The 8916-nt window shown below is 36.0% G+C and overlaps 1 pseudogene; it reads left to right on the top strand.

The window, feature by feature from the left end:
* Window positions 1-1340: 1340 nt before the first annotated feature.
* On the top strand, window positions 1341-2553 carry LOC140531279 (purine nucleoside phosphorylase pseudogene; annotated as a pseudogene).
* The last annotated feature ends 6363 nt before the right edge of the window (window positions 2554-8916 follow it).

Genomic DNA, 8916 nt, shown 5'->3' with positions numbered 1-8916 from the left:
TTAGCTCGGGAGGGGCCCTGACAGGACAGAAGGCTCCGTTTTTCCTCTCTTCGCTCTCCCCTCCCCCTCTCTCCCCACTTACACTTCTGCTTCCAATCTCTTACCTTAAGATCTTTGCCTCCTTGGGAGATTTCTCTCTCCCTCCTAAGGAAGAGCTCCCCCTGCACATGTAACCAGGACCCTGAATAAAGCCTAACCCTTGTTCGACTCTGGAAAGTCTCTTCTCTCATACGTTTATCCGGTTTGGCCAACCGAAGACCTGGGACAGGTAAGGTAAGACTCGGGTAGCCCTCAGGCCTCTAGGCCTGGCACCCTCTTATTTTCTTATATCTGGGGGCAGCTTTTGTTTTTTTCTGTACTTTTTTTCCATAAAGGACTTTCCAAGTTTTCTGATAATCTGAATTTTCTCCCTATATTGGTGTTATATAGTATTCTACCTTGTTATAAAGCAATCTATTTACCCACTCCAATTCCTCTCTTATTGGATAATTAGACTTATTCTGGTTTGTTCTTACATATAACATGGCTTATGTTCATCCTTCTTTGCTGAAGAAGACCATGCCATCAGAGAAATGATGACATGACTTGCACTTGACCTTGTTTTGAGTTAGGGAGGGCTGTGCAGGACACCAGCCTCAGTTCTCCTTCAGAGTCATCTGAATCCAGTGACCAGATATTCATCAGGATGACTAGACATGACCCAGGATGAGGCAATTGGGATTAAGTGACTTGCCCAAGGTAAGATAGCTAGACTACTTATTCAATAGTACAATAGCTGTTCTACAGCTAGGTAGAACAATGGATAGAGAACAGAGGTTGAGTCAGGAATAAATGGTCTGAGATACTTACTAGCTGTGTGACTCTTGACAAGTCATTTCACACATGTATGTCTCAGTTTTCCCGTCTCTAAAATGAGCATAATGATAGCACTACCTCCCAGATTTTTTTTTAATAAAAATAAAATGTGATATTAATTGTAAAGCATTTAGCAGTGTTTGGTACATAGTAAGCACAATATGAATGTTAGCTATGATGAGGATGAGAATAATGAAAGACTGAGTTACTACTATTAATTTTAATAAGTCCTTATATATCTTATATTTAATTTATACCATTTTACTACTATGCTATTTTTCATTTGTTAAAAATATGTTCACTTTTGCAAACGTTTTGTTACATGTTATTTTACTCCATCACTGTTGTCCCCAGTAATTCCATCTATTTTTTGAGCTAAAAAGAAATGTGGCTCCCCACTACAATTAATATAGATGGTTTATTGCATTTCATGTTATTTTTCTAGAGTAATTTTTAACATTTTAATCTCTCATTAAGATAGAATTCACAGAAGGAGACGGGTGAGTTCTTGCATTTGCAACAACCATTGGCTGGAGACCTTACAGACTTGGACTTAAAGCCAAGAGCAAGTGAATTATGTGCAAGTCCTTGCCAACTGGGGCATTTGGAGCTCAGCAGTGCAGAGTAGACAGAGATAGCGAGGAGGAGAAAACCACGAGGGAGCCATGGAGAATCAATTCAAGTATGTGGATTATAAGAAAACTGCTGAGTGGCTTTTATCCCGCACTAAATATCAACCTGAAACTGCAGTAATCTGTGGTTCTGGATTGGGGCATTTGGCACATTTCCAGGTCTTTGACTACAATGAGATACCCAACTTCCCTCAAAGCACAGTACCAGGACATGCAGGGAGGCTGATATTTGGATATTTAAATTACAAGTGCTGTGCAATGATGCAGGATCAATTCCACCCATATGAAGGCTACCCACTTTGGAAGGTAGCATACCCTGGGAGAGTTTTCCAACTTATAGATATACACACCTTAATTGTTACCAATGCTGCTGGTGGACTGAACCCTAAATATGAAGTTGGGGATGTTATGCTGATCCAAGATCATATCACCTTGGCAGGTCTCAGTGGTCAAAATTCACTCAGAGGCCCCAGTGAGGAGAGATGTGGAGAAAGGTTTCCTCCCATGTCTGATGCCTCCAACAGGATTCTGAGACAGAAGGCCAATTGCATATGGAAGCAAATAGAACAGTAATGACCACTGCAGGAAGGAACCTATGTTATGGTGGGAGGACCCAACTTTGAAATCATTGCAGAGTGTCAATTTGTACAGAAACTATGAGCTGATGCTGTCAGCATGAATACAGTACCAAAGGTGATAGTGGTCAGGCATTGTGGCATTTGAGTCTTTGGATTCTCCCTCATTACGAACAAATCAGTAATGGATTATGAATGCCAGGAGATAGCCAGTCACGAAGAAGTACTGGTGGCTGGGTGCCTAGCTGCCAGGACATTGGAGTAATTTGTCTGTACTTTTGTGGAAACGATGCAGCCACCTTCTGAGAAGACATTTTGACCCACAGGCTGCAAGGCTTCTCCTTTCCCTGCTGCCCACTTTGTATTCCAGACAGTGGCCAGCTTTGCCTCCTTGCTTGAGCCATTTAGCTTTCTGCCCTGAGGTTGTGGTAGAGAAGTGAGAAATACTGGTACTCTATCTCTTTGGAATATCTACCCTTCATAATGGTAACTAATTTTCTTATTCCATTGGTCCCTTTCCCATAATGGAAAGCTGGGTCATTCCATTGTAGCTTCTACCTACTGCCAACATCCCAACATCCTTCATTCCACCTCCAGTAGACTTGTGTAGGAATCGAGTCCACTTTATGCTAAGGTTTCTGCTAATAATTTGAAAAGACTACTTGCACATTCCCTGAGGCCTCACCCTGCCATGCTATGATTTCTGAGGCCCTTTGGTCCAGACCAATGTGTATTGCAATGTAGTTTCATGTGGGAATAAAAAGATAGTTGGACAGAAATGTTTCTGCCTTTCTGTGCTGAACACTTGACTGGGTGGGAAACAACAGTTTAGACTGAGAATACATATGCAAGTATGATGATGACAAAATGTACACAGGCTTCATAGACAATAAAAAGGATATTTCACTAGTTGTTTATTAGTAAATTGTACTCAGAATCTTCAACAGGAAAGAGAGGCAGCAATGTTCTCTTTAATTTAGACTGCTTTAACTTAGTTCAATTAAAAACACATTAAGTGCCGCTGTATGCAAAAGAACTGTTCAGTGTTGTCAGACAGAGAGATAAATAAAAGATAAGCTTTTACTGTCAAAGGGCATTTGGTGTGGTAGGAGGATATGGGCTAGAAATGCACAATAGAACATAGAACAACACTTTAGAGACAGGAAAGAATTTGGAGTTTACTCAATCTAGTCTTCTTTTTTTTTACAAGTGAGGAAACAGAAGGAAGAATTCAAAGTCACATATAGCCATGTTGCTTTCTACCTGTAGGAACCTGCAAAAACACAGAAAAAGGTGGGAAAAAGTCAAGGACCAGTGAATTATCTCCTTTCTTAGGGTTCCTCAAGGAGGATTGTATGAATAAGACTAATAAGTCTTAAATACCTGGCTAAGGAATCTGGGTTCCAGTCCAGAAAAAAATGAGAAATTATTAAAATTTTTCAGCAAGGGAGAAATATGAGCACAATAGTGTGTCTGCTACATTAGGAAGCTGACTAATATCTCTCAATTGGGACAGAGAGAGACAAGTTTAGAGATCAGTTTAAAAACTTGAACTGAAATGCAACAGGCATGAACTTAACTGGTGACAATTAAGATGCATTCAAGAAATGGCAGAGGAAGATTCCAAAGACTTGGCAACTGATTTAGAACGTTTGGGGAGTCAAAAATGATCCTCAAGATTCCAGTCTTGGGAAAGTTGGAAAATAATGATGCTATTAAGTAGAAATTAGGAAGAATGGAGAATTTTGTGGGGAAAAGGGGAATGAGTTGTTGAGTTTGACTTGCTTTATGTGTACATGGAGCTGTACAGTAAGCAGATACAGATAGAAATGTAGGTCTAGAGCTTGGGAGAGGTCAAAATCATAGACAGATTTGTGACTCATCGGTATAGGGGTCCATAGGCAAGGGAGTGCATAAAACCATGAAAGGGAGGTACTGGTTGGGAGTTAGGGCAAGGGACAGGATTACAGTTAAGGGATGGGAGGAGAAGGAAAACCCAGTAACTGTTTGCATAACAGCAAGGAAGACTGAGGACAGAAAAGTTTCATTGAGTTTGGCAATTAGGAGGACAGTGGTAACTTTAGAGAATAGTTTCATAAGAACGATGTCTGTAGCAGCCATCAGATTATAGGGGGCTGGGCAAAAAAGGAGTTGGAAGTGGCTAAACAATGCACTTACCTTATTTAATTCAGCAAAGGAATTAGGGTTCTGCTACAAGTATGACATTTGCAGCTATGGATAAAATAAAATGATATAGTAGTTTTCTGTTTCCCAGATACCCAGAATGCTCTTCTAGGGTAAAATTGTGAAACCAATCTGGCACCCTTCAACTTTTACGCAGAATTTCCCGCACTCCTGATTGCCCATGCTCCCAAGGTGAATAGTGCTCTCATGATACCTTATGGCAAGGTAGAACCTCTACTCTGCTGCCTTTTGTTCCTAGTCAGTACTCTATTCTCTGATTTCTTTGTATAAAATCCTACTTTTCCAGCTAGTTATTAACAAGAGAAATGGTGGTTTTATTTCCATATCAGGATGTTTCTGGCTTTTTTGTTTAATTGTGTGTATATGTGTACATACATACATACATACATACATACATACATACATATATATATACATATATATAACTACTTCATGATACCACCACCTCACCACCAAAACAGTAGCTTCATACTATTTGTCATTACCATCTGCTTTTTCTCTGCCACAACAGAGAAAAATTCTGATTTGAGACCACTTTCTGCATGTCTCTTTTCTACATTAAACACCCAACAATAATTTCTTTATATTAATTGGAGAAAAGATTCAACTTTAGGATACCTGTTAGGGTGGGTGAAATTAAAAACAAGTGTTGGATTTGGTTCATTGACTCAGTATCCTCTTGTATCTCTTCATACCATGACTTGGACTTGGAACCAGGCAACCTGAGAATTAAAAGACCAGAGTATCTAGTGGCTTTTTTCAGGACCAAATATATCTTAATTATTAGGAAGTATGGAGAAAGTAATAGTGTGTCACAGGAGTTGCAGTATTTGATGGGAAGACAAAATCAAACAGAAGCTCACTGGTATCCTAACTACAAAGTTCAGATAGAGGAGGAAATGCACTCTACCAGGAGTACGTTGAGCTCTTTATGGGGTAAAGTGGCTACCCAAATTCATTTTCATTTGAAAGAACTTGAGTCATTTTGTGATGTGCCAGGAACATAAGTAGACATAAAGAAGACAGGGAGAGTAAAAATTAACCTTAGGAGAGACTTAAAGCCAACCTTCATACCTTTACTCTCACTATTCCCTGTGTCTGGAGTATTCTGAGAAACATTTGTCTCCTCTTCTTTTAACCTCTTGAAGGCTTACCATTTTTCTAAAAATGAGACCTCTTTCAGGAAACCTTTCTTACACCTCCAATAAGAAATGCTCTTTCTTTCCTTGGCTCTTGAATAGCCCTTTGCATTTCTCTTAATGCTTTTATATATTCTATTTTGCACTGTAATTCCATATATTTGTCGTCATATTGTCAATTTGTATATTTCATATTTCCCCTACAGGATTGTAAAGCTCCATGAGAATAAATATGCCTTAATGGCATTTTTGTCTCCTTTATCACCTAATTTAATAAGTACTTAATAAGTGGCCAATGAATAGACGGAAAATCTTTAAACTGTAAGTATGCAAATGTATAGTAGTGCTTTATGAAGCTTTATAAAGTGTTTTTCTCACACCAATCAACAAATTCTACATGCATTTTTTCATGAAAAAAAAGATAGAATTCAGAGAGGGAAGTTGCATAAAATGTAGGTCCAAATTACTTTCCTGTCAATTTGACAACAAATTGTCCTAAGTGTATCTGTTAAATAATGAATCTTTCCTTAATGTTTATTTTCTAAGGGTTAATTCAATACTAATCTTTTCTATGCTTTTGATTTAATGTCAAATCTAGCTATTCCTTTTTCTAGATCTATAAGGTATGATTAGATGATATTGTCAGTTCTTCATTCCTATGGCATATCAAATCTGACAATAAGAAATAATTTCTGAATAATGTGTTGCATTCTCTTTTTTAATATTTTTATTATTTTTGCAGTATTTTTAGCTTGAGATATTGGTTTGTTGATTTCTTTACCTTCATCTCTTTCAGGTTTAGGTAGCATGATCACATTTGATTCATAGTAGTCTTCATTCAGATATTCTCTTTATTTTAAAAATAATTTCATAAGTTTAGGTAATATTAAAATTATTTAGTCTTTGAATATTTGAAAACATTTATTGTAAGTCTTTCTTAGCCAGATTCTTCCTCTTCAGACAACTCCTCCTCTTTTGTAAATTTATGACTTCTTCAATTTATTTTTTTCTCCTGCAATTGGATTGTTTGTTTCTTCTATTTCTTCTTCTTTTAATCTGAATGATTTTTATTTTTGAAATTGTGCCTCTGTTTTGTTGCTGTGTAATTGGGAAAAATAGTGTCTAGTGGTTTTCTTATTTTCTCATGATTTTTTTTGATTTCTCCTTTTTCTGTCTTTTTATATTAATGATTTTTCTATTCTTTTTGTTACATTAGCTAATGTTTTTATATTTATTAGTCTTTATTAAAAAGTTACTGATTTCATGTAATTAATTATGGACTTTTTCAATTCTGTTTTTTATTTACAGAATTTCTATTATTGAAATTTCTTGATTCTTATTTTATTTAATGTACATCTGTTTTATTGTTTTCTTCACCATTTTTAATAAACATGTTTAAGAGATAGTTATATCCATAATGTTTTCCTTAGCTTCATTACACAAGTTTTATTAGGCTGTTTAACTGTCATTTGCTTTGACAAATTTGGCTATTGTTTCCCTGATTTGTCATCTTTTTGTACTATTTAGTTTTTGTTGTTCTGTAGTCATTAAAGGTTGTGTTTTATATCTTTTCTGCACTGTATGATTACTTAATGCCCTAATACATGGTCAGTTCTTGTCTCCTATGTATTATTCCCATACAAATCTCATAATTTTGACTCTATAACAAAAATGATAATAAAACTGTTATCATTATTATTTTTGTTATGACAATTATTTGCTCTTTACTTCTCCCCATCATTTAGTTAATCTTTTAGTTATTAATATGATTCCATTCCATGGATATATATTTAGCATTCATGTAATTTCATTATCTATTGTATCTTTAAGAAAAAAAAATTCTCTGCTTCCCTCTTTTAACCATGTCTAATTTACTTTTTCTATGTCTCACATCATGATCACTATAACTAACTATTTTTTTGGTCAGTAGGGTTATGATCCAATACCCCAGGTTCTCATCTAAACTTTGTGTGAATCTTTACATTTCAAAGATTTCTTGTCTTTTTGTAAATCATCTGTTATCACATTCACTTTTCTAACCCAGTCTGCCAAAACTTTCTGTGCTTTGGGTGAGTTCATCCTGTTCACATTAATGGTTTTTATGGTTAAGTATATACTCCCGGTACCAAATGTGATTTTAATATTTTCGTTTTTTTGTCCCTCAACCCTTCAGTTTTGCAAAGAAGTAGTAAAAGAATGGAATTGGAAACAATGCAAACTATCTATGTTTGGAGTAGTCTGATCCTACCAGTTTGCCCTTCCACTTTTTATTTATTTCATACTTCAGTTACTGAGTGTTACCTCCTTTGTCTCCTATAATCTTTCCTATACATTATACATATATATATATTCTGCTATTACTTGTGTTTTACTTTTACTTATTCCCTTCCCAATTTTACATGTATATACCCAAACACATACACATTTATCCACAGTTATGTGTCTCCATATATTATATAATATATATGTATGCATGCATGCATGTATGTATGTATGTATACACACACATATATATACACACATACCATGCACACAAACACACATACATACACACTATAAATGCGTATGTTAAAAACTGAAAAAAATTAACAATGGACTATTTATGTGAGTTGAGTAAGACTGAAGAGTTCATAATGGTACCAAGGTTTAGAGCCTGGTTGGCTATGCATTGCCTGAGATATGGCAATAGTGAAAGTTTGGAAGAAGAGATGATTTGATGGGAAAGTTCAAGAGTTCTGTTTTGGGCACACTGAGTTTGATATGCCTATAGAATATCAAGTTCATAGTGTCCAAAAAACAGTGATACTGAACTAGACCTAAAGAAAGATACTAAGTATGGATATATACATCTTCGAATTGTTTGAATAAATATCATAATTAAAGAAATGTGAGTTTATGGGGTGATCAAATAAGATAATTGTAGAGGGAAATGAGAAGAGGTCCCAGGAATGAATCACATTTGTGATTTTAAGGGAATGACAAGGATTTGGATCCAGCAGAAAACTTAGAAGGATCAGAGAGACAGATTGAAAAAAAGCAAAAACAAAAACAAATGAGAACACTGTCCTGAAAACCTGGACAGAATATTACGAAAATCATAGAAAATTTCAAGTGTTGCAGAGAAGACAAGCAGGATGAGCACATAGAAAGGACCATTAGACTGGAAAATAAGAGATCACGTGGTAACTTTTTAGGGGGAGATTTAGTTGAATGAAGAGGTATTAAAGCTACTCTTTTTTTTTTTAAATTTAACTTTTAACATTCATTTTCACAAAATTTTGGGTTCCAAATTTTCTCCCCTTTCATCCCCTCCCCCCACCCCAAAACATCGAGCATTCTAATTGCCCCTATCACCAATCTGCCCTCTCTTCTATCATCCCTCTCTGCCCTTGTCTCCATCTTCTCTTTTGTCCTGTAGTGCCAAATAACATTCTATACCCCTTTACCTGTATTTCTTGTTTCCTAGTAGCAAGAACAGTACTTGACAGTTGTTCCCAAAACTTTGAGTTC

The sequence above is a fragment of the Notamacropus eugenii genome, chromosome 3, assembly GCF_028372415.1.
Source record: "Notamacropus eugenii isolate mMacEug1 chromosome 3, mMacEug1.pri_v2, whole genome shotgun sequence".
NCBI lineage: Eukaryota > Metazoa > Chordata > Mammalia > Diprotodontia > Macropodidae > Notamacropus > Notamacropus eugenii.
The sequence above is the reverse complement of the archived record's forward strand: the minus strand, read 5'-3'. Positions and strand labels throughout refer to the sequence as shown.